Source organism: Neomonachus schauinslandi, chromosome 5 (assembly GCF_002201575.2).
Source record: "Neomonachus schauinslandi chromosome 5, ASM220157v2, whole genome shotgun sequence".
Lineage (NCBI taxonomy): Eukaryota > Metazoa > Chordata > Mammalia > Carnivora > Phocidae > Neomonachus > Neomonachus schauinslandi.
In genome coordinates, this window is record NC_058407.1 from 140,600,741 (window position 1) to 140,625,403 (window position 24,663).

Sequence of the window (24,663 nt, forward strand, 5' to 3'; positions counted from 1 at the left end):
TAAGCCCCGTGTTGGACTCCACACTGGGTGTGGAGCCTACTTAAAAAAAAAAAAAAAAAAAAAGATGGATAGATACAGATACTTTGTGCAGTTTCTGGCATACAGCAAGTGCTAACTTTCTCTGGGAAGGAGGAATGGGTCCATGTGGAGACAGTGTGGTCTCTGTGGCAACAAAGCAAACTGGCCCACCCAAGGGACTGGACTTCTGACCTGGACCCCAACACAGTGGCTAACGACAGAGCCAGCCTCGGGCTCCCACAGCCTCAACATCCCCCCTGAAGACACCCGCAGTCCCTACCCGCACCCTCCACCCTGGGCCCCAGACTCTCAGCTATCCTGTGACATAGAGGCTGGGCTTGGGGGACCTCAGTGCCAGACACACCCAGGATGTCCTCACCACGCCCAGCCAAAACACCCTGCTCAAAAAACAGAGAAGTGAAACCTGTAAATAATCAAAACTTGTTTCCAGACCTTCGGAGTTCTCCCACCCTGACCCATCTATCGTGTGTGTGTGCTCTGCCTCCCCACGGATCCTGCCTCGAACACCAGGGGCATTAACTTGTTCTTCCTCAGTCCTCCCTGCTGGAGCAAATGCTTCACTCATGGAATCAGAAGCTTTCTGCCTTCACCCTCAGAATCCAGCTCTGGAAGAGTAAGAGTGGAATCGAATCTTCAAATCTTCAGGCTTGGCTCAGGAGCTTGGACGGAGCCAGCGGGCGAGGGGCACTGGGTGAATAACTGAGCAAATCAGATGATATTTTTACATCTTGCAATGGTAATTCACAGAATTTTCCTTTGAGTAATCATTATGCCGCAGTCTTAAAAATTAGGACACTGTCTGGATTACAAGCATATATTTTTTTTATTGTGGTAAAATACACATAACATAAAATTTACCATTTTAGCCATTTTTAAGTATAAGTTCTATGACATGAAGCATATTCACAATGTCGTGCAACCGTCACCGCCATCCACCTCTGGAACTCTGCCCCCATTAAACACAAACTCCCCGCGTCCCCCCCGCAGCCCCTGGTAGACACCATTCTACAGTCTGTCTCCATGATGTTGACTGCTCCAGGGACCTCATATAAGTGAAATCACACAATATTTGTCTTTCTACGTGTGAATCACTTCACTTTACATAATGTCTTCAAGGTTCATCCATGTTGCAGCATGTGTCAGAATCACACAGTTTTTAAATTTTTTTAAGCTTATTTTTTTAGTAATTTCTACACCCAGCGTGGGGTCAAACTCACGATCCCAAGATCAGGAGTCGCGTGGTCTTCTGACTGAGCCAGCCCGGCGCCCCAGAATCACACAATTTTTAGCATTCACTGGGTCATCAGAAAATGTTGATGACCTTCTGTTGCAAGCAGGGCCGGTACTCAGTGTTCTAGCTAAAACAAAACAAAATAAAACAAAAAAGTAAATGATAGAGTCTCTGCTCCAAGGTGTCAGACAACTCATCTCATTTTTTAAAGGGTCCAATGTGCTGCTAAATGAGAGACAGCCAACACAGCTGGCCTTCCTCTCTGCCCTCGAGAACGGCTTTCTACATTCCAGCCTACAGACTATAGACTATTTCCCAGGTGAATCTATGGATTCCAGAACACAATTTAAAAACGGAATTTGCTAATGGGAGGAATTTCAGGCCACACTGGGGTGGCAAGCAAACAAATAACTGATAGAGTCGGGTATCCACTCCTCGGGTCATGCTCTGGAAGACCATCAAGTGGACAGTCTATGGCTCTTTCCAGAAATCCTAAGAGGTGCCAAGACTTTCCACACAGTAAGACTGCTCCCTCGGCACCCACCACCCCTGGTGCACCTGCTGGGAGGCCGCCAAGAAGGCCTTGGATGGACTGAAGATCCACTGAGCTCCTACTCAAAGCCAAGTAGCACACTAGGTGCTTCCACACATAGTATCCCATTGAATAATCTGAACAACCAAATCCAAGAGACACCATCACCTCAGGTGTAGATGCAGAAACAGAGGCTCAGGTGAGCTAAGAGACAACCCAAGGTCACACAGCTAATTCGTGTCAGAACTGGGCAAACAAATTCAGGCTTGTCAACCTCAACGCTCTTTTCTTTCACTCATGATGCCTCTCATTCCCAGTCACTACAGCATGGCTCTCCAATGCGTTCCTCATCTCCAGCCCCCACGATGCTCCTCCATCAAAGACCCCAGACATACATCTCGGGAAAATGCCTCAGTGGTGGGACCAGCTGAAAGCACAAGGAAAGGTGTTATCCTCCACCCCGCAGGGATCATAAAGGGGGCTGGGTGGGGGCGGGGGGGGTTGTCCCTCCAAAGAGGTCTATCTGGAAAGGACAAGATATCTAAGAGCCCTTAAGTAAGAAAGGAGAATATTCCTACAGCACCAACAGTTTAAGCATGGGCAGGGCTTCTGACTGAAACGAAGAATGCTCAGGCAGCTTCTCTAATTAATGATGACTGAGTCATACAAAGAAGGGAAAGTTGGCTCCAAGCTGATTCTGAGAGAAGGGTGCCCTCTGTGAAGTGCCTGAGTAGGCGTCTCTTGCAGCCATATCCCCCACTCTCTCCTCCAATACTGATGCCACACCTTCTGGCACTTTCTCGTGGATAGAAGCTGCAAAAAGCTGGAGGCCTAGCCCAACAGATTTGGGAGAGCTCACTCTGGCCAACCAAATGACTGGTGGGGATGTTGGTGGGGAAGACATCTCCACATGGAGAAATGGACCGTGGCTGGTCTTGTACACTGGCCACAGGATAATCTGAGGGGCAATGGCAAGTCCCAGCCAGAAACACCTCTCCACATCACTGCCTCTGAGATTTCACCTTTAAAAATGTCTTTCTCAGAAGGCTATCAGCCTCATAACAATCACAAAGTCCCTATCCCAACATGGGATATGACATAATTCACCCTAGATTCATATGGAAGAGCACTGACTAAAGAATATCCAAGAAAATTTGAAGCAGAACCAAGTGGGAAGAATTTACACTCCTTTTTTTTAAAAAGATTATATTTATTTGAGAGAGACAGAGCGAGCCAGAGAGAGAGCATGAGCAGGGGTAGGGGCAGAGGGAGAGGGAGAAGCAGATTCCCCACCGAGCAAGGAGCCCAATGCGGGGCTAAATCCCAGGACCCCGGGATCATGACCCGAGCCCAAAGGCAGATGCTTCACTGACTGAGCCACCCAGGTGCCCGGACTTCACATCCTCATATCAGAAATAATGATTAAGACGGCATGGTTCTAATAGCAGAGGGATAGACAACACACCAGAGAACAGACTAGGGAACTCAAAAACCATTCAAATATAGAAACTTGATAAATATCAGAAGTGGCTATAAATATTGGGAGAAATGTGGAGTATTCAATAAGTAGTGTTAGAGTTAAACAAAAAAGTCTTTCGTTTGGTTCCTTTCCCCAGGAGAAGTCCTCTTGGGAGGAGAACATTAATCAACTCCTGGTAAAGTGTTAGAGAATCAAATGGATCTTGGAGGTCACATGATCCAGCCCAGTGCAGGAATCTCTGACAGTATCTGCTTGTATATCCCAGGGATATGAAAATCATAATCAGGCAAGGAAGGCTATTCCCCGGCTGTATAGCTCCCGTAAAGTTCTTCATATTAAGCCAAAATATTTTCCCACAGCTTCTTCCCCTCCCTATATGGCACGGGATAAATGTGCTTCCTCAAGTCTGCCTAGCAAGGCCCCGAGCACCTCCTGAGGACTGCTGTTCTCTCTGTCATGCTTGTGGCAGGACATTCAATACACATCCCCCCTTCCAGGATGCCTCTGATGGACTCACTCCAATTATCAGTAAGACCTCTCCCTATGTATGATATTTGTATACACACACACACATATCCTAGTAACAGGAGGAAAAGCAAAAGGCTCCAAACTGAGGTAACACAATAGACCCAAACGGAGTCTCAGATGTGTTAGTGGGTGTTCCTGGCCATCTGGTAGACCCCAGGCAGCAGGCATTCACAGCCCCTGATCCAGCAGCACTCTGCCATCAAAGTCACTCATTCAGTTCCCCTCTCATACTCTGCTTCTTCCCATCCATCTCTTCTTTTCTCCTTCTCTTCCAAGTGTGCGGTTGATTTTGCCACATTTCCAGTCACTACAGCATGGCTCTCCAAGCCGGGCCCTCGTGGAGGTCACTGGCCGCTGTTGCTCAAGGAACAGCCTAAGAAGGCTCATCAGGAGCTGGAGGCACTGCAGTTTCTCTCGGGAGGCGACAGTGAGCAGGAACAGCCTGTGCCTGACCTTCACAGTACAGCTGGTGCCCAAAAGGGAGGACTAAAAAGGTGTTCATCTCAGTTCAGGGAGGGAATAAGAGAACACAGATTTCTTGGCTGTCATGCTTGATTCTGAAATCCAGATGGAGGGGACTCAGTGAGAATCACTGTGTGACCAGCTGCTTCTTGTTGGTTATCATCTGGGGCTATGAATAGGGCCTCAACCCCAAACATCAGCCCCAGTGTCTGTCCACCTATCACCCTTTCATCCCTCTGTGGCTTCCAGTTTCCTCTATTAAAATAAAAATGCCACTTAGTAATAAATTTAACCAAAGACATACAAGACTTCTATGCTAAAGGCTACTAAACGTTATCAAGGGAAATAAAAGAAGACCTAAATAAATGAAGAGATGCACCATGTTCATGGATTATAGGACTCAATACTGTTAAGATGTCAGTTCCCTCCAGATTGATCTACAGATTCAATGTAATCCCAATCAAAATTCCAGAAGGCTTTCTTTTCAGAAATTAACAACCAGTCAATTAAATAGAAATTTAAACAATTTAAGTAGAAATGAAAAGGACTAGAACAGCCAAAATAATCTTAGTAAAGAACAAAGTTGAAGGGCTTACAGTAGCTGATTTTAAGATTTACTATAAATAATAATAAAGAGAGTTTGGCATTAGCATTAGGGTACACAAATAGATCAATGGAACAGCAAACAGAGTCCAGAAATAGACCTACACATGTAAGCAACTGATTTTCAACAAAGGAACCAAGATATTCAATGGGGAAAGACAAATATCTTCAACATTTTTGGATAGACATAGAAATAATTTTCCATCTAAGAGGGAAAAAAAAAAGTGAACCACAACTCCATACATCACACCAAAAACTTAAGCTGAAATGGATCCTAGACCTAAATGAAATACGGCATCTTAAAAAAAATGAAAAAATATCTCCTTGACCTTGAAGTAGGCAAATATCTCTTATGCAAAACACAAAAAGCACTAACCATTAAAAAAATTTACAACTAGGGGCACCTGGGTGGCTTGGTCGGTTAGGTATATGCCTTCAACTTGGGTCATGATCTCGGAGTCCTGGGCTCAAGCCCCATGTCGGGTTCCCTGCTCGGCGGGAAGTCTGCTTCTTCCTCTCCCTTCTGCCCCTTCCCCCACTCATGCTCTCATGCACTCTGTCTCAAATAAAGAAATAAATAATCTTTTTAAAGAAAATTTACAACTGAAATTCATAAAAATTTAAAATTTTCAACACACCAAACTTAATGGCTATAATTAAACAGACTAACACCACCAAATGTTAGTGAGGATATGGAGCAACCAAAACTCTCATACACTGTTGATGGGAGTGTAAAATGGTAAAACCACTCTGGAAAAAAGTCTATCAGTTTCTTATAAAACTAAAAATAAAACCATAGACAGAGCAATTCCATTTCTAGGTATTTAAGAAAAAGGTAAATGAGGGCACCTGGGTGGCTCAGTAGGTTGGGCATCTGCCTTAGGCTCAGGTCATGATCCCAGGGTCCTGGGAATCGAGTCCCACATCAGCTCCCTGCTCAGCAGGGAGCCTGCTTTTCCCTCTCCCTCTGTCTGCCGCTCCCCCTGCTCGTGTGCTCTCTCTGTGTCAAATAAATAAAATCTTAAAAAAAAAAAAAAGGTAAACATATGTCCAGGAAAAGACTTTTACAAGAATATCCATACCAGCTTTATGTATAATAGCTCTAACCTGGAAACAGCCCAGATGTCCATCTGAAAGAAACTGTGGTAAAGTCATTCATTCTACTCAGGGGAGAAAAAAAAGACACAAGCTACTGTCATTAACAACATGAGCAAATCTCAAAAACATTACGCCTGCTGGAAGAAGCCTTACACAAATGAGCACCTGATACATGATTTGAATTATAGGAAGTTCCTGAACAGACACAATTCATCTCTGCTGGGAAGATGCCACTGTGGCCGCTTCTGGAGGTAGAGCAGGACTGACTGGGAAGAGGCAGCAAGGGCTTTCTGGGGTGACAGGAATGTTCCATATCTTTTTTTTTTTTAATAACAGCTTTATTGAAATATATTTCATATGCCATAAAGTTCACCTTTTTAATTGGTGCAGCACAGTGGGTTTTAGTATATTCATAGTTATGCAACTGTCACTACTCTCTAGTTGCAGAAGAAACCAGATACCCACTAGCTCAGCCCCAACCCCCAGCCCAGCCCTAGAGAGACCGTTTCACACCATTCGGTCAACCACGCATCTGCTTTCTGCCTCCACAGATCAGCCAGTTCTGGACATTGTGCAGAAATGGATTCATCTAGGGCGCCTGGGTGGCTCAGTTGGTTAAGCGACTGCCTTCAGCTCAGGTCATGATCCTGGAGTCCCAGGATCGAGTCCCGCATCGGGCTCCCTGCTCGGCAGGGAGTCTGCTTCTCCCTCTGCCCCTCCCCCCTCTCATGTGCTCTCTTTCTGAAATAAATAAATAAAATCTTAAAAAAAAAAAAAAAAGAAATGGATTCATCTATTCTGAAGCCTTCTGTTTCTGGTTCCTTTCACTCAGCATCATGCTTTCCAAATTCATCCAGGGGCACGTGGGTGGTGCAGTCAGTTAAGTGTCCAACTCTTGGTTTTGGCTCAGGTCATGATCTCAGGGTCATGAGATCGAGCCCCACATCAAGCCCCTCATCAGGCTCCACACTCAGTGAGGAGTCTGCTTCTCTCCCTCTGCCCTTCCCCCCACTCCAGCTCATGTGCTCTCTCTCTCAAAGTAAATACATCTTAAAAAAAAAAAAGAGTTCATCCGTGTTGTAGCAGGTGTCCATATTTCTTTCCTACTGCTGTGTAATATGCTGTTGTATAAACACACCACATTCTGTTTATCCATTATCATTGCAGCTGATGGACATTTGGGGAGATGCTTAACTGGAAAAGGCAAAAGGAAATGAACTCTCCTGGGTAATTAACATAGAAGCTACATGAGTGTATATATTGGTCAAAACTTATTGAACTGTGTACTTAATTGTGCATTTTATTTTAATGAATAAACTGTAATTAAGGAGCACTCGGGTGGTGCAGTCACCACCACCAGTCAGTTAAGCAACCGACTCTTGGTTTTGGCTCAGGTCGTGCTCTCAGGGTTCTGAGATCGAGCCCCGCGTGGAGTCTGCTTGGGACTGTCTCTCCCTCTGCCCCTGCCCCCTGAGTTCTCTCTCTCTCTAAAGTAAATAAATAAATCTTTAAAAAAAAAAACATAATTTAAAATAAAAGAGGCCCCAGGAAAAAAATAAAGAAAGAGAGAATACAGGAAGAAAGGAAGAAATGAAGGAGGGAGAGAGAGATGAGCAATCACCCAAGCCAGCAGCACTGGTTTCCCTGTGGGCTGTAGCAATTGCTCTCAGTGGGGATCAGGCTGTGCCAGGATTGCCTGTGACCCTGCGATAATCAGAGCGTACACCTCACAGGGCACATTCTGTCCTGCAGAGAAAACCCACCGTGTGCGACCAGTGTGCCGGAGAGGGCACCCAGCTGGGCGGCAGGGCATCTGCTTTGGGCTGGCCCATCCCCACACAGGCCCCTGAGTCTGAGCACACTCTTTTTTGAGATCATCTGATTTGCTGCTTACAAAGCAACTCTGTAATGCCAAGATGTCTTTATGGGGAGATGTTTCTGCTGCAAAAGGGAGATGTAGCTGGTTAGTCTGGCAGTTCTGTCTCTTGATGTAAACCAATAAATTGATGTCAAGTTTGCCATTATATATATATATATATATATATATATGTATTTTATGTCTGAAGGGCGGCCGTGTCAGAAGGGAGGGAGGAAGAGGCAGGGAAGGAGGCCTGAAGACTTGGCCACCACTTGCACCTGGACAAAAATGGTCAAACAGTGGCATTTTCATTTGGCTCAACCTTGAGACCATCTGGTGGTTGCAAGACTCTGTGCAGGGTTGGAGACCTCTGTTCTAATTGTGTTTGGGGGTGGGGGTGGGAAGCAGGGCACATGGAGAAAAAAATAACTCATGATATAGGCGGCAGATGCCAAGCGCTGTCCCAGTGCAGGCTGCAGATCGTGCTCGCCATGAAGGCTCCAACGGCAGAGAGGCCGCTTCCCACCATTCTGTCCACACGTGCTCTGTGCCAGGGCTCCGGATGCCGGGATTCATCACGTGTGGCCCCATGCTCCAAGATGCTCCCTCGTGGTCTAGGGGCGCAGACTCACTTGCAAACAAAGAATTGGAAAGCACTGTGGTAGTCATTAAGAGGAGGCGTCTGCCAATCTAGGGCTTCTGCCTGAGAGTGGGGGGAGCATGGTGGAAGGGGGGGACAGGCTGGGCCAAACTGGGGACATTCCAGAGAGAAGAAAGAAAGGTTCTCGGAGTATCAGCACAGAAGTGGAAAGATGCACAGACCAAGGAAGGTCTCATTTTGACCAGAGAAGTGCTCGTGGTCACGCTCAGCAGCAGGAACCAAGGTTGAGGTGCATCTGGCTGGAGGGAGAGGGGGTTGGGGGAGTCCACCTGAAAGAGCCAGCACAAGCTCCTGAATAATGGGAAGAAGCGAGACACGCAAACAGGAACACACAGCAGAAGCTGGGTCTCTGGGTGTCCTGCATGAGGCAGGCTGAACAATGCCCCCCCAAAAGATGTCTACGTCCTTATCCCCAGATCCAGTGGCTATGTCACCTTACATGGAAAAAGGGATTTTGCTGAGGTGATTAAGGATCTTGAGAAGGAGAGATTACCCTGCATGACTTGGTGGGCCCAGTATAACCACAAGGGTCCTCATTAGAGGGATGCAAGAGGTCAGAGTGCATAGTAGATGAAACCATGGGAGTCAGATGTTGGGGTGATATGAGGAAGGGGCTGCAAGCCAAGGAATGCAGCTGACTCCAGACTCTGTACGACAAGGAAATGGAAGCCTGCGGAAGGAACACAGACCTACAGACCCCGTGGTTTTCATCCAGGGGGACTCATTTCAGACTTCTGACCCCAGAACTGCAGGCTAATATATTTGTGTTTTTAGGGCCACCAAGTGTGGTAATTTGTTACAGCAGCAACAGGAACCTCATACACTGCAGAATCAGTGGAAAAGCAACTTACACAGAGCCCCCTGCCTATCCCCTCTCCCTACCCTCAGCAGATACGTTTCCCTCCCAAAACGTAAGGCCACCAAAAACAATCGGGATGCAGAAGCATGGTTAGCAAATGTGGTCCCACTAACTGCTGCTTCCTTCATCCACTCACTTAGCAAGTGACAGGAACAGAGCAAGGTCCGTGATCCATACCAACATCCCTTCCCTCAGCGAGCTCAGAGTCTAGTCGGGGGTACAGACGTGTCAACAGCTGGTCACCACCCAAGGAGGTAGGCAGGGGGGAACACAGCAGCACAAAGGACAGCCAACTGGCCTGGCTTCCCAAGGACAGAATGTCCCGGCACAGTGGGTCTCAGCTGGGCAGAGGGAGGATGAGGGGGAAGACAGGCAGATGGGACTGCCTTTAGCAGAATGGAGGCAGCAGGAGATATAGCTCGCCTGGGGGAACAGAGGCCAGAGGCCGGGATAGGTGGCTCCTGGTTACAAGGTGGAAACAATTGCTTCATGGCTGCTTTCTCGGCCCTGTGTTGGTCAGGCCCTGTGTGAGGGCCAGGAGCTGCAGGAAGATTCATGGCAGAGATGGGCAAGGGTCCTAGGGAAAGCCTCCCTGGTGCAAACACAACCTGAACCTTCAAACTCCAAGCTCCAGTACCCGAAAGAGATGGTATTTAATACAGTTTCTCATGCTCTCCTGCTCTGATCTGCATGATGGACAAGGTCTGTGGCCTCAGTGGGTTAGATGCCTGAACTCTGTCCCCGTGGCCTCAGCCTGCAATGCTGCCATGGCCCAGATTTGTTCCCTGAGGTCAGGGGTCCTAAAAGGCTTTCTCGGTCTTGGAAAGTCTGAACTGCGTCCCTTGTGCAAGGGGAGATGCAGTTCCTGCTTCTCTCCACCTCTGTCCCGGTTTCCCCCCTTTCCATCCCCAGATTTCCTCACCTCTGGGACCAGACATTGTCTGGTCACTCCCCAGGCGCAGTGCTGTTTCAACAACAGGGCTGTTTTTTGCATCCAACTATGACAACACAGTTGGCTCATTCATTGTCATCAGTGATGTCAATCATCTGGGAATGGCTTAGGTCAGAAATCCGCTGGAGAAGCCAGGCTACTCCCCGGGTGGGAATCTTCTCCTCCTTGTGTTCGTGAAGGTAAGCAGTGGTAAGATTGCGTTGCCTCTTGGCGCAAGGGGCGGCAGGGAGCCCGTGGCCCCTGAGGTCTGCGTGTCATGGCCGTGGCCCTGCAGGGGGACGAATCCCAGGATGAGGTGTCATGTGGGAGGAACAGAGTCAGAGGGCTTAGCCCTGGGGTCTTCCCCGCCATGGCAGCATTGCAGGCTGAGGCCACGGGGACAGAGTTCAGGCATCTAACCCACTGAGGCCACAGACCTTGTCCATCATGCAGATCAGAGCAGGAGAGCATGAGAAACTGTATTAAATACCAAGGGGAAGATTTTGCAAATAATTTTTTTTTAATTGTCACTACTTAAGTGCGAAGACTCTGAAGTCTGAGAAGCAACATTTTATTCTAAGCAATCAGAGATAAATAAAAAGGAGAACTCTCTGTACTGAGTGAGTCTGCGTTGGTGTGGGCCCACACTCGGCAGAACATGGCGGAGGGAGTGGGCAAAGCTGTGGAGCTCCTCAGCACAATTTCCATTCCAGATGGTGCAGGCGTGGGAGCTGCGGGGGGGGGGGGGGGGGCTGCAGCTGAGAAGGGAGACAGCAAACCAGGAGAGAAGCCCACTCCACAGAAAGCCACAGGAGTCACGTGGGGAAGGGCAAATGTTTGCAGCTCAGATGCACAGAGGTGCCCTGAGGTCCGCGATCCCAGCTCCACCTTTGCCACGAAGGCTCTGGAACCAGAGGCTGTTGGCAGGGCTACAGGAGCTGTGTGGAGCTTGAGAGGAACAGGCAGGAGAGCGAGGAGCTAGGAGCTCTATTACTAATTGGCCATGCAGCCCTGGGCTGGCCACTTCCTCTCTTGGATCCGGTACCTCGTTTTGAAAAGGATGGTGGGTGGAGGGCTGACACTCTTTTTGGTAATGCCTAGGACCTCCGGAAGCATCATCGTTGGACGAGAGGGGCTTGACAACCCTCTACCCCCAATTCTACCCAAATGTGCTGCTGGCACTTCTCACCTTCAGATATTTGCCATCTTTCCTCTACCTTTCTTAGCCCCTTATCTTTCTTCCTGGGCCAGTAAGCATGCAAGGGGGCCTCCAGATCTACCCAGGGGAGATGTGTGAAGTTGGAGTCATGCAGAGTGAAGCCTCAGAAAAGCTCTCTGTACTCATGCAATTCTGTGACTGAAGCCCAAAGGCTCTCAGCCTGAGAAAGCACAAGGTCTTGGCGAGGCTTCCAGGTCAGCTTGGGTCTGGCCTCAGGCCACGGTGACATGTGCAGGGCTGCCTTCCATTTCAGTTTTCCTTTCCCCAACTCATGACACCCTTGACTCTTATGCCCTCAAAACCCAGCTTCACTTAGACTGACAGGACAAAGAAGACAAACAGTGTGACTTCATGCACCACAGACGATGAAGGGGTTATGACAGGTGTGGGTATGGGGGGGGCACTTTTAGGGCCCTTATGTAATACAGCTCAGGCAACTGCTCCCCCCCATTCCTGATGGGCTCCGCCAACCATGACATTCTCCCTCCCATGAGCCCCTGCAAGTCTGGGATGAGGGTGTGAGGCCCAGAGATACCCCAGGCTGGCTGATTCTGCCCTAACTTTCCATCTCTGCCAAATACAGATGACAAAAGACGTCTCCTGGGTTAGAAGAACCTAAGACAGAATCAGACTCGAAGGAACAAAATTTGATTTGGGACACCAGAGGGAGACAGGGTGACTGAAACTCTGGGGAGGAATGTGGATCCAGCGCAAGGAGGTCATATTCACTTCTGCTCGACAGAGCTGGCTAATGCAACAGCAACAATCACTGTTACCACCTTTACTGTTCTACTTCCAAAAGGCAGCATTTTAGAACACCTTTATGGAGAGACACTTCACATAGCATAAAATTTACCCATTTAAACCGCACAACTGAATGGTTTTTAGTATGTGTGCAGAGTTGTGAAAGCATCACGACTAAGGTGAGCACATTTCATTACCCCGGAAAAGAAAGCCTGTGCCCATCACACTCAGTGCCCACGCTGCTCCTCCCCACCTCCCAGCCCTGAGCAAACATTATTCCACATAGCATTCTGCCTCTTTACGTACTTTTCCTACAACAAGGGTGGTAAGATCCTAATAAGATCTCATGACCCATAAACAAATGACCAACAAGCACAAGATGCTCAACATCACTCATCATTAGAGAAATGCAAAAAAAACAATGAGATACCACCTCAAAACCCATTCAGGACGGTTGTTGTCCAAAAAAACAGAAACTAGCAAGTGTTGGCGAGGATGTGGAGAAATCAGAACCCTCGCGCACTGTTGGTAGGGGTGTAACCTGGTGCAGCCACTGTGGAAAAGAGTATGGTGGTCATCCCCCAAAATTAAAAACAGGATTACCATATAATCCAGAAATGTCACTTCTGGGTATATACCCCAAATAATGGAAAGTAGGGTCTTGGAGAGAGACTTGCACACCAATGTTCATATCATTATTATATATGCAGAATTATTCTGCATAGCCACAAGATGAAAGCAGCTCAAGGACCCAACAACTGATGAGTGGAGAAACAAAATGTGGTCTATATGTACAACGGATCTATTCTGCCCGAAAAAGGAAAATCCTGGCTCATGTCACATCACGGAGAAAACTTGAAGATATTGTGCCAAGTGAAAGAAGACGCTCACAAAAAGACAAATATAGTGTATGATTCCACTTACGTGAGGTACCAGGGTAGTAACATTCATAAAGACAGAAAGTAAAATGGTGGTTGCCAGGGGCTGGGGTTGGGGAATGGGGAGTCAGTGTTTAACAGACGCAGAGTTTCAGTGTTCCAAGAAGAGGAGAGTTCTAGAGATGGATGGTGGTGATGGCTGCACAGATTCTCCCTCTGTGATCTCTCTCGCTCTCACTCTCTCTCAAGTAAATACATAAAGTAAAATAAAATAAAATAAAAAACCAAAGGGGGGCACCTGGGTGGCTAGTTGGTTGGGTGACTGCCTTCGGCTCGGGTCATGATCCCGGAGTCCCAGGATCGAGTCCCGCATCGGGCTCCCTGCTCGGCAGGGAGTCTGCTTCTCCCTCTGATCCTCCCCCCCTCATGCTCTCGCTCTCTCTCTCATTCTCTCTCTCTCAAATAAATAAATAAAATCTTTAAAAAAAAAAAAAAAGGGGTTTTCCAGGGGGCCTGGGCAGCTCAGTGAGTTAAGCGTCCAACTCATGATTTTGGCTCAGGTCATGATCTCAGGGTCGTGGAGATCGAGTCCCACGTCAGGCTCTGTGCTCAGTGGGGAGTGGACTTGAGATTCTCTTTCTCCCTCTCCCTCCCCCTACTCGCATGCTCTCTGTTCTCTCTCTCTCTCTCTCTCTCTCTCTCTCTCGCGCGCGCGCTCTCAAATAAATAATCTTTAAAAAAAAAGGGGGGGGCGCCTGGGTGGCTCAGTCGTTAAGCGTCTGCCTTCGGCTCAGGTCATGATCCCGGGGTCCTGGGATTGAGCCCCGCATCGGGCTCCCTGCTCTGCGGGAAGCCTGCTTCTCCCTCTCTCACTCCCCCTGCTTCTGTTCCCTCTCGCTATCTCTGTCAAATAAATAAATAAAATCTTTAAACTGATAAGAACAGATACTACACTTGATCTTAGCCAAAAGGCCGAGAAGCGATATAAATAAAATCTTTAAAAAAAAAAAAAAGCAAAGGGTTTTCTCCCGCTGATAACAGAAGAGGAAGTCAGAGACTCAAAGCACGGGGGGATGTGAGGTCCCACCGCTGGACTGAAGATGGAGGGACACATGGAAAAGACTGAGTGGCCTCGGGGAGCCGAGCCGAGAGCAACCCCCAGCCAGCAGCCAGCGTGGCCTGCCTGGACCCATGACCGGCAGCAATGGGACGTAACGAGCAGGTGCCATGTTGAGCTGCTACGCTGGGACATTTGTTAGGCAGCAATAGAAGACAGATTCAGTCTCCTAATTGGGGCCAGAAAGGGAGCAGAGATGAGTCTCAGTGATTGACTCTGTCTTCTTCACATATCTCCACCTCCTCCAGAAAGCTTACCTGCCCCTGAGAGCCACTGAGGATCTTTGCCTCTGCCTTCCTCTGCCAGTAATTATCTACCACTCCCTTGGCCCTGCGCACGCAGGCCTGCCAGCCCAAATCCCCTGCTCCTCCACAGTCGCCTTGTCTTCTCAAATCTGGTCTGAGTGCATCCAACACAGAAGCCACAACTTGACCTTTTTCATATTCTCCAAAGCTCCCAGTACAGGGCCAAGCACAAATAGATACTCACAAATATTTGGTGCCTAAACCATTTCCTTTCAGCTCCAGTGACCAGCAGGGCCAACGAAGGGATTCAAAACCGAGATGGACACACACTCGGGGGGAGAGCCTTTCCCATTAAACGGGCTTCACCGCCCCCTGGGATTAATAAAGCACCGAGATGGTGACACCCCATCTCAGAAGCCTGACCTTCCATTAACGCTAGCCACTCAGTTTCCCGGCACACATCAGGCTACCATTTCTCTGAAGCTTTTTTTTTTTTCTGTAATGTTTTTCTACAACTGGAATTTGCAAACAAAGGAAGTAAGAAGACAATGACTCGAGCTCCCAAAAAACATACTACCTGTGTTTTGTTCTACAACAGCCCTACCCTGAAGGCCTGCCATGTCCAGGCACCAAGCTGAGACCCCAGAGACAGGGAACTAAGTCACAATAGCCCCTACTCTTGAACTGTGGTCCAAGTGTCCCCTAAATACAGAGGTCATGGCAGAGCCTCTGACACTTTGGAAACCAGGAGATGGCATTTCTTCAGGTGGGACCAGGGGATCAGGTTGACTACAGGCAGGCAGGGGGTGGGGCTCCTTTCTGCATTCTACCCTGCCCCCGAGACTCTGGGGCGGCCTTCTGTGCCCCACCCTGGGCTCCAATAACATGCATATGATGTCACTGTCTAGATGTGCAACAGTCTTGGCAAGTTTCATCCAGAGCCCTCAAGCACGGATTAAAAAGTAAATCCATAGCGTTTGGACAGACCTTTACAGTTTACAAGGCGCTGTCACATTCACGGTCTCGGCTGATCCACCCAGGAGCCCTAGGAGGTGGGAGGAGTACGTTATTACCTCCCGTTTACACATGAGGATACGAAGGCATAGAGAGCTGAAGTGACTTACCCAGAGTTACCTGATTTGGAAGCCAAAAAACCACATCCTTCGACGTTGGATCTAGTCTTTGGGCCTACACGAGAACTTGGCGGAGACGGGCTAGGCTCCTCCCAGCTGGCCTTAGCAGCTGGTGACTTGAGAGTTTCTTCACAGAAAAAATGAAGGAGAGGTAGGGAATCAGGAATAAGAGGAAAACACAATGATGCCTCTTATTCTAGTAACACTTTATACTTTCCAAAGAACTCACATATTTCTTATCTCATTTGGTTCACAGAACAATCCCAGACGGTCCATAAGGCAAGTATATCGTCACCAAAAATGGAATCAGAACTAGTCCCCAACTCTTCTGATTCCAAGACTCTTTCCATAAGCTAAGGGAGGGTATTCTTGCCACTTACACCCTCCTCTTGTCCCTTTGGTCCTGAAAGGTCAAGACCAAGAGACCACAGGATACCCTTCTCTTGTGTGGCCACACAAGTCCAGCTTACAGTGATCTTGCATTTCACCGTGTGTCCCCTGCCAGAAACTGGCCCCAGAAAGCAGCCATTTCCCCCTTCTGGTTTTAGGATTGCTTTTAAAGAACTGATTTTATATATATATATATTTTTTTTTTTTTTTTAATTTGACAGAGAGAGACACAGCGAGAGAGGGAACACAAGCAGGGGGAGTGGGAGAGGGAGAAGTAGGCTCCCCGCCGAGCAGGGACCTTGATGTGGGACCTGATCCCAGGACTCTGGGATCATGACCCGAGCCGAAGGCAGTCGCTTAACCGACTGAGCCACCCAGGCGCCCAAGAACTGATTTTATAAAACGCGTACACCGGGGAGAATGGAATCTGCTAAACTCTTGCTCATCACAAATACACAACAAGATGGAAGTTATCAGGAAAGGGCTGTGGAAGATCAGCACCATGCTGGCTAGTGGAAAGGAAGAGTCTTCACGAAAAAAGAGGCATTGAAGTTGGGCCTTGAAGGATGAATGGAGAATCTTGACAAGTAGGAAGATGCAGACTGAGGAAATAGCATGAACAGCCCCTTGCAAGGGCAGCAGCAAGTCCACCTTGGCCCCCCACCTCAGACTGAGGCTGGCTGGGATCCAGCTTAGACCACCAGCTAGCTCTGGGCTGGTTCCTGCCCCGGCACCATCTGCTCCGTCCTTCCTCAGGCTCTGTGGACTTGCAGCACGTCCCACCAAACCTTAACCACCCTCTTAACTACTCACCTTTTCTGCTCTCTGGCTGTTACCCCCATGCGTCTTGCCTTCCCAACTAGACTAAAATATGATTCCTTGAGCACAGAGCAGGGGGTGTCTCTATCCTATCCGAGCCAGCATGAGGTGGGAACAGAGTAGGTCCAACAACCTGTTTGTTGACTGGCTGCCAAAATCTATCGGCCCAAGAATCATGGGATGACACTTGTACAAACAAGTAGAGCAAGAAGGGGCAGTGCTTGTAACCCTAGCCTGGGATGACAGGGACGGGATTAGGAGAAGACACCCACTTCTGGTTTTAAGATTATAGAACTGATCTAAATTTAAATCAAGGGGCTCAGATGTGTTGGGTCACTCTGTGGGACTGCCCTGTAGTTCACCTTTGGTTCTCTCCAAGACCAACATCCCAGGGTCCCTTTAATCCGTTTTTCTAGTCCCTGCTTGTCAACATCTTCCAATGAGACATAGTGTCTCATTCCTCCTCTTGGAAAGAGTAATGGAAGTGGCGCAGTGGACATTTCCAATCTGGGGACTCGAGGATGATGCCAGAGGAGAGAGGGGAGTCAGGGCCAGGGTGGGAGTGGGGAGGACCCTGGGACACAGTACAGCTTCCTACCAGCTGGCCTCCAAGGTGCTGAGGTCTCCCCTCAAGTGCTGGGTGGACACAACTGACAACCAGGGAGACTGAATAGGGTCAAAACCCAAATGGGTCAGAGCACCCCCAGAATGGAGCACAAGTAAGCAATCAAGGTAATCAACTAGGAGCCGGGGAGGGGGGCAGGGGAAGAACCAAATGCCCAAGTGAGTTCGGAGGCAGAGAACTTCCGTTTTAGGGACTTCCTGATCCAACGCTCTTCTCTAAGCCCACAGGTGAGGTCCTCAAACATTCTTTCCTGTGGTAGTCTAACCCTGTTCTACCCAATGTCTCTCTGCATCTTTGACCTTCCAATCCATCCTCCATATTGCTGCCACAGCGATCTTTCTACAACACAGATTAGTTAGTTCAGTGTCTGCCCTCCACCTTCAGAAGGTCCAATGTCCGCGTGACCCACGAAGGCCCTTCGCTGCAAGACCCAGACAGGCCTTCGAGTCTAATCTCCTCTCTGCATCCCCCTGACTTCATCCCCACCTGGCCCTGCCCCCGGTGATATACTGCACAACACTCCCCAAAGATGCAAGTTTCCCCATGGTTGGCAGGGAGGATCCCAATTTCAAGGCCCAGCTCAAATGCCTCCAGCGCTGGCTCATCCCCCCAGCAAACACGAGTCAGTTTCTCTTCCATGCTCCCCAAACACCTCCCTACAGCCTTTATCACCCTGACTCGAGCTGATTTCATAGAGACTGAGAAACCACCAGGGGTAGGGATAGGTTTTGCCTTCTTATGGTCGCCTTGTCTTTATTTCACTCAGCAGGAGTAGGTGGTCAAAAACATGTTTCCTGAAAGAACAAACCCCTTTCCTTCAGAGCTGCACAGTGAGCTCCTGGCGGGGCCTGGTTACTACCGAGGTTGTCTGATGCCCAGATCAAGGCACTGTTTTCTCAGCTGCTGCTTCTACCTGTTCCTGTGCCCCTGCAACTGGATGACTCCCCACTCATCTGGACCTTGAGATGCCGGGACAGTGACAGGCATTTGCATGAGCAGGACCCCAAGCTGCTAACTGCAAAGAGAGCCTTGTATGCCTCTCCTAGGGAAGAGATCTGATTCCCAAGTGCTCCAAACCCAGCTGTAGGCGGCGACAGAGCAGGTGAGTCATGCCAGCCCACACCCGTGGGCTCTCTGCTGCAGGGCCCCAGCGTCTGTCTGTCTTGGGTCACATGGGATATGGGTGCTCTGAGTCGACTCAAGTCCCAGGGAGGGGGTGCTGCTGTTCCAGCCAAGGACTCCCCCACCCTTGGTGGTGAAAGCAGGCATGATGGCCTTTATCTATGACAGCAAACATAAAGGGACTCAGGGAGCACAGGGGATGGCCTTAGAGAAGCTGCAGCCCATGATAAAGGTCAAGGGACACAGCTAACCACTCTTGAGATCCCATCTGGACAGACAGATGTGTAGGGCCATCCACCTGCCCAGCCTGTTATCCACTGCCTGCCCTCATCAGCATCTCTTCATTTCCCCAAATTCAAAGCTCCTCAAGAAAAACACAAGCTGTCCTCCACCGCCCATCCTCCAGACTCAACCCAGGCATTTATCTTGCAGATGAATCTTGTTTTAAGCAAAGTCAGCATGTAAAGTCGAGGGATAAATCATTTTACAAACCCCTTTCGCCACAAAGAGCTCCCTTGACACCTTCCCCCCCCCCCCCCCGGTGGCTTACTAAGCTGTAAGGTCCTCTGTGAGAAGTTGGAGAAATGAACACTGTTGCAGGATAGACCCTGCCCTCAACAAAGTAAATAAGTTGCACACCTGAACTACTGTAAATACAGGAAATAATGCGCTCAATCCTTTAGGAGAGGCTCACAAGGTGAGTCTGGGAATCTGGAAGTGAATGAGTTTGGAGGGACATCATCAGGGAGGTGGCACATGAGTTGGGCTTTAGAGAATGGGTTGCATGTTGCCGTTCAGAAACAGGTCAACTGGCCTACCATGTGGAGGAGATGTCATCAGCAAAGGACTGAAGGAGGACCCACAGAATGTGGATGGAATCAAACGTTAGGCAGATCCATACGGAAACCCACCAGGGCGGGCTGAAACAGCACATTCTACATGCCCAAGTCCAGGGACACAGGCCACAGCACAAGGAAAAGTCTCCGAAGAGCAAGGGTCAACACGAACCCAAATAGTGCAGCAGCAGGCTTTATTCTGGGTGAGAAGTGTACCAGGATGGCCTTGGAATTAGACCAGAGGTCAAATGGCAGCTCTACCCTAAACAGCTGGGTTTGGTTACCCACCCAAAGTCTTGGTTTTCCATTTGCAAGGCCCCTCCCTAGCACTCCCTACCTAGTGTCTCACTAAGAAATGAAATGGGATGATGGAGGGCGCCTGGGTGGCTCAGATGGTTAAGCGTCTGCCTTCGGCTCAGGTCATGATCCCAGGGTCCTGGGATCGAGTCCCACATCGGGCTCCCGGCTCAGCGGGGAGCCTGCTTCTCCCTCTAACCCTCTCCCCTCTCATGCTGTTTCTCTCTCGCTCGCTCTCTAAAAAATAAATAAATAAAATCTTTTTTCTTTTTAAAGATTTTATTTATTTATTTGAGAGAGAGAGAATGAGAGACAGAGAGCATGAGAGGGAGGAGGGTCAGAGGGAGAAGCAGACTCCCTGCCGAGCAGGGAGCCCGATGCGGGACTCGATCCCAGGACTCGAGGATCATGACCTGAGCCGAAGGCAGTCGCTTAACCAACTGAGCCACCCAGGCGCCCCAATAAATAAAATCTTTAAAAAAAAAAAAATGGGATGATGGAGAGCACCCATGGGGCGTAGTGGCAGGCACACAGCAGGTGATCAATCTATGTTAGCTTCCTCCTCCATGCTTGAGGAGCTGGGACAATGAGCGAGCAACAAGTGCAAGACTGGGTGGGGCTCTCTAGGAAGAAAGAGGCCAAGAAAAGGGGACTGTAAAGACAGGAGATGGTGCAGAAAGAGGGACCACAGAGAAAGGAAACAATGTCTTTACGCTGAGCTTTCTCCTCCACAGCAGGCCATTTTAGGGATGCTGGTAAAAGTCCCCACCCCACTGGTAGCTAGTTTATCCCTGAAGAATGCCGTGTTCCAAGAGCAGCACCAGCGATGCAGTTAGCAGGACTGAGCTTGTGGGTGGAGCGATGGGTAAGAGCTGAGGCAGCACCCTGGGCCTCTGCCCAGGTTGTGGGGGCACCAGAAATCAGGACTGGATCAAGATGGCTTCAGAGAGAGAAAATTGCTTACTTCCAAAAGCTTCCACTAGGAAAGCCCAGAAGTCCAAGGTTTTTTTCAGATCTAGATACCTGCTCTTTTAACCTGAATACCTGGCTCACTACAAGCTAGCAATAGAGATACCAACAGGCACGGGACCCACCTTTGCAGAGAGCCTCCGGTCCCATGGAGAGCAGGCACACTAAGGATCTTCAGGGAGATGCACCATCTAATCCTATGTGTGTTTTCTCCTCATTCATTCATTCATCCATCCATTGCACAAACGTCCACAGAGGAAGTACCATACACAAGATACGGTCCCGGAGAGGCAGGTGGCAGCTTAGCTGTTTACATCTCCATTCCTCAAGTTGTTTCACTAGTCAGTTTCCTTATCTGTCAGATGGAGAAAACGGGGTTTAGAGAAAATGCAACGGGATAATGGACACACCTCACACAGAGTAAGTACTCAAGACCTGTAAACTCTTAATAAACCAGTAGAAGTCAGGTTGCAGGTTATGCTGGATATCTTTCATTTGCTCCTCCAGGTCCTTTTTGCATCCTCTCCACCTGTACTGTGCCCTAGAATTTATCTGCATGGGCTAATCAACACTCCCTTGACCTCTGACTTCCCACTGGGTTTGGTCCATGGAGAGCCTTGACAAATCAGTGGGGGTTTTATTCCCCCAACTGCCTTCCTGAGCCCCTTGACCTGAAGTCCCAACTCTAGCAAGATGACCCTCCACATGGACTCTCTGCCTCCAGGAGTTTAAGATCCCACTGTTACTAGCTCCAGAACATTTCACTGTCCAGAGTTGTTTCCCACACCCTGCTTCAAATTACGCATTCGAAATGTGCCATCTGTTTTGTGCTGGCCCCTAACATACATGGTACAGGAGAGTGAGAACAGGCCTGGGAATCAGGAGACCTGTGTCCCATCTTTGCCACCAGCTGATTCTGTGACCCTGAATGCTCTTTGTTTTACTAGGTGTCCAGCTTCTTCATCTGTAAAAAGAACAGATGGGACCACATGGCTCTCTGGAGCTACAACTCCCTACCACTACTGGCTGCTCTGACGTTAAACCCAGAAAAGGGATGCACATAAAGGAATAAGGCTTCCTAGTGCAGAGGGCAGGTTAGCCAGCTAAGCCCCACCCCAACTCATTCTTGCCCAGGGGGCACCTCACTCCTTTCCAAGGACTTCCCTTTTCCTCCCAGATTCCGTGGGGACCAGGTGCCCAAATGATCTCCACTCCAAAGCAACAGACAAGAAAACCCAGGAAATTACAAGTAACCAACTGGCCAACCCTGATGTAGCCACAGGGGCCCCTTCCCAGGTTCTGGTATGCCCAGGGGGCCAAGCAGAGAAGCAAGTACACACTGCCCGTGAGCATTCTTCACAGGGCTGCGGAGGGAAATGGCCTCTCAGAAATGGTATCTAGGGCAGAGGGAGCCACCCAAACCAGCATCCGGTCAGAAAACCCTGAACTGAGATCCCTGTCACTGGACACGTTTCAAATAGAGGCTAAGGACCATTTGAAGGGATAGTAGAGAATCTCTGGAGTCCGTTTTGGCTTCTAAAAGTGACTCAGGGAACCCCAAGATCCATGAGAAAGACATTCCAATGGGAATATCACCCTCCCGGGCGTCGCCCCCCTCCCAACCCCACCCCCACCAAATCTGGAGTTTCACCTGCCCCAATCCACCCTCACCCAGACAGAGGTAGTGCAAAGTGCCAAGGGAGGACTGGGTTTCTAATCCTCAAGGACAGGAGGAAAGGGCAGTTTGGATACCAAATGCTCTGAGTTTCTGGCGGGGTAAGGGAGGTGAGACAATCTTTTCAAATCTCAGTCCCCGGGCTGGCCGCAGGTGCAAACCGCAACCTGGTAACTGCCAACACCAATCTCTCTGACGTTCTTCACGTCCCCCAAAGGCCTCCGGAAACCGGCGGTCTCTCCCCGTAACTCTGAGCAACTTCAAAGCCCTTCCCGGTGCCAAATCAAAACTTTCGAGACACTCAGGGCTTCCAGCGGCCGAACAGCGCACGGGACGGCTGCGGCCCAAGGGGGGCACAGCGGGCGAAGCCCGGAGACCGGGCGCGGAGGGGACCTCTGCGCTGAGTCACCGCGCACACCGCCTCGCCGAGCCCCTGTTCCCAGGAAGCGCCGCCGTGCGCCTGCGCATGCGCGAGCCTCGGCGCGTGACTCGGGAGCGCGCAGCTCTGGAGGGGGTGGGGCCGGGCCCCGAGTGCAGGCGCATGCGCGGGGCGGGCTCCCGCGGGCAGGGCTTGGCGGGGAGTGGGTTCCTCTTCTCCCCTCGGCGGTGTGTCCGCAGGTTTGCTGTAACTAACTTCCCTCTGGGAAGCCGTTTGTGCTGAGGAGCCGGCTTGCGGGACGAGGCCAAGCTCGGCCAGGGGCCAGGTTACCCCACCCTCTCGTCCCCTGTCCAGACCGCCCTGTTCGGGGCCTCAGTTTCCTTTCGAACGCGAGGGGATGCAGCGGGGAAGGCGGACCCCGCCGCCGTGAGGACGCGGGCCCGGAAGCCCGTCCCGCTGGATGATCTGCACCCCCAGCCGGGGCCAAGAGCAGTGGGGTCCAGGGCCCGAGAGGGGCTCCTAAGGAGGACCAGACTGCTGAGGTGGGCTTCCTCCACCGCCTCCTTACAGGGCGCCCACACTGGTCCCCCCCTCGTAGCGGTGAGGCAGCATCTGGGGAGGACAGGGACCCGATGCCCCCCAAGCAGCAGCCCGTGGACCACGTAGGCCGGGTTGCCAAGAGAGGCTCCTTGATGCCAGGCTCTGGTTTCTCTGTGAGTCCCGGTGCTGCTGCCCGCCGGACCTTCCCTGCTTTTTCATGGTCCCCCTCTGTCCAGAAACTTGCAGTGGCCTCAAGCCCAGACTCCTTGAGCTTCCATTTAAGGGCCAGGTTTCCCTAACCCATCTCATCTCAGCTTGACTCCTCACTGGCCATACACAGATGTCTTCCTTTCTGAGTTCGGGTCCTTGGTCTTTCCCCAGGATCCGTCCCCCTGGTCCCTGCCCTTCCAAACCCGCCCGTCCTTTAGAGTGGAGCTAGAATTCCACTCCCTTTCTAAGCTTGGAACCCCCAGGGTGTCCCAGTATTCCCAGGAGAGTCCTGATGTTATTAGGTAAAGGGATTCTCCTCCCCAAAGGTAATCTGTTAAATGTTTAAATAGTCTGTGTGCATGGGTAGAACTTTTCAAATAATTACATTTACAAGTGAGAAAGAAAATCATTTGCCCGACCATGTGTCTTGTATTATGATTGGGACATGTGGCCTTGTCATTCCCCAGGATCTGCCTGGTCACTCCAGTTCCATGCCTTGTGTCCCTAACTGGATGGTTAGCCCCCCCGGGACAGATATTATGCCTGAACAAACGTGTAAATTCCAAATCTTTTGACGTTTTGGTGGGAAAAAATTTCAGAAATTTGGAGAATATGGAAATATAACCAACAAATAATTTTGCACTCATCACAAATACAAATCACTCTTTTTCATGTGTCAGAAAAATGTAGTGTCCCAATTGCTCTAGGCTCCAGGTTAACACAAATCAGTGTGATTGAATGTAGTAGAAGGGATAGTGGGATGGGTAGAAAATTGGCCCTTTAGTTTGGTTTGTCATGTTTTATTTAGCTGGGTAAACTTGGACTTAACTTCTCTGGAGACGCAGCTTCCCCACGCTGGATTTGGATTTAAGGATAATAAATATGCCTGCCCCATCTAATTTATAATATGATCAGAGTGAAGATCAAATGTGAAATGGAGTTAAGGATTTGGGTTTATTTATTTTTTCTTTTTTGTTGTTGTTGTTCAGGAAATAATCCTTAATACATTTTCTTTTAAGATGGTTTAGGGGTGCCTGGGTGGCTCAGTGGGTTATGTCTGACTTTGGCTCAGGTCATGATCTCAGGGTTCTGGGATTGAGCCCCGCACCAGGCTCCCTGCTCAGTGGGGAGTCTGCTTCTCCCTCTGCCTCTCACTCATTCTCTCAAATAAATAAATAAAATC

General features: G+C 49.5%; 1 long non-coding RNA gene and 1 pseudogene across 1 annotated transcript; both read right to left on the reverse strand.

Annotated features, from left to right (window-relative positions):
- Positions 1 to 1,214: 1,214 nt before the first annotated feature.
- On the reverse strand, positions 1,215 to 21,032 carry LOC110588009. The gene is made up of 3 exons (XR_002480788.1): positions 20,802 to 21,032; positions 15,610 to 15,745; positions 1,215 to 1,397 (listed from the first exon to the last, which is right to left on the reverse strand). It is a non-coding gene; the product is annotated as an uncharacterized LOC110588009 (long non-coding RNA).
- LOC123325056 lies at positions 14,006 to 14,107 on the reverse strand (annotated as a pseudogene).
- Positions 21,033 to 24,663: the final 3,631 nt, after the last annotated feature.